Here is a 1624-nt window from a genome sequence, read left to right as displayed (position 1 = left end):
TGTAAACTGCACGTACATAATATACACTCTGTGCGAGCGTTGAAAACGCTACAGATAAGTTTGAGACACGTTAAGGGCACATTGCATACAAAAATACTCGTCGCCTTAAAGCTTTCATTTAGGAGAAGAAGTCCGATACGGGTGAAACTTCATCAAACCTACAGAAGATATTACACCCTCTCCAACCATGCAACATGGGACAAGACATAGAAGTACAGGAACTACTCCCATTAGTTTGAGCTGTACAAGATCTACAAAAATATCCCGCCTGCCTCAAAGGTGCATAGGATCGACCATGGTTCAGCACTAATGATACAAGTATCAACCAGAGTTACAATGACGTGGTAGTAAGTCTATAAAGGCCACCGAGCGGCCTCCAAAAATGAAAAAAAAACTCTATTTAGTCGGCTATTAAATGCCCCGACCATTAAGATTTAAAAACAAAAATCAAACAAAACTAAATATAGCCTTATTGATAACAAAATAATTTACGAAAAAAACTTGACCGACATGAATTATGAACAACAACCACTGTACTACATGTTCCTGGCTTTAGAATGGACATTGGTACATAAACAATGTGGTGGCCATAAACCCAACCCTCCCTAATGAACCAAACCATAAGGACAACACATCGCAAGAAAAAAACTGTAAAATATCAGTTGCAATTCGCGTCCCTAAAAATATGGGTAAGGTGCACAATAATCACTTACATAAAAACAATAGACACAAATCACTGAAATAATCGCACTTACCGAAAGCTATTTCAAAGCTAGTGAACATGTAGACGAACCAGTGGGCATAGTCGGACTGGTAAACATGTAAACAGACGGGCGAATGTGACAGACTTATTGACAAACATTCACATATAGACAGACCTGCAGTCGGGAATGTAGAAAGACTAGGAGAAACGCATATGTACGCTTTACGCACACCCAATACACGTTTTAGGTCGTTGTGCACACGATACAGATATGATTGACAGGTTGAATGCATCAAATTTACTAGTCCAAATAATTATGACGTCTGGCAAGGCTATTTTAATTTTTTTCTGGGACGCCTTCCTGCGACGTGGGATCAAAAAAAGTCAAAATCGAAAAATACCCACAGCAGACGGCATGATTATCTGGACTACAAATTTACTAGCGTATTGGTAGCGTGCATGATTTTTTTTAGCACGGCCGACGTACGTCGGATCTATACGTTGATGTGTGAAGCCGGTATTACATAAGGTAAACAGGCAATGTCAGTTTCTAATTCTTATGCACAACAAAAGTAATATAAAACAATACATCTTTATTAAACAATTATCTAATATATATATAATGCCAAACAAGCATTTGGGTTTACGATTGCATTTCTTTTTTTAAAGAAAGCAACTTGTTATTTATTTGGCGATCAAACGGGAGGCCGAGTCTTACGTCCTCTACGCCCGCTTTCCCCCCTAAGAATCAACCACTGAGAAGCGTTCTTAAATTGGCCCAATCAGTGTTTCACATTGTTCCGAGGTGTCATTGAAATTGTATTGACCTTAAATGGGCCCAATCAGTTCAATCTAATCCGAGTTTCTTTAAAACTGGTCCGAGTTTTCCTGGTCCGATTTGTTCCAATCCCGTCATTCAGA

This window comes from Mytilus galloprovincialis, chromosome 11 (genome assembly GCF_965363235.1).
Source record: "Mytilus galloprovincialis chromosome 11, xbMytGall1.hap1.1, whole genome shotgun sequence".
Lineage (NCBI taxonomy): Eukaryota > Metazoa > Mollusca > Bivalvia > Mytilida > Mytilidae > Mytilus > Mytilus galloprovincialis.
The sequence above is the reverse complement of the archived record's forward strand: the minus strand, read 5'-3'. Positions refer to the sequence as shown.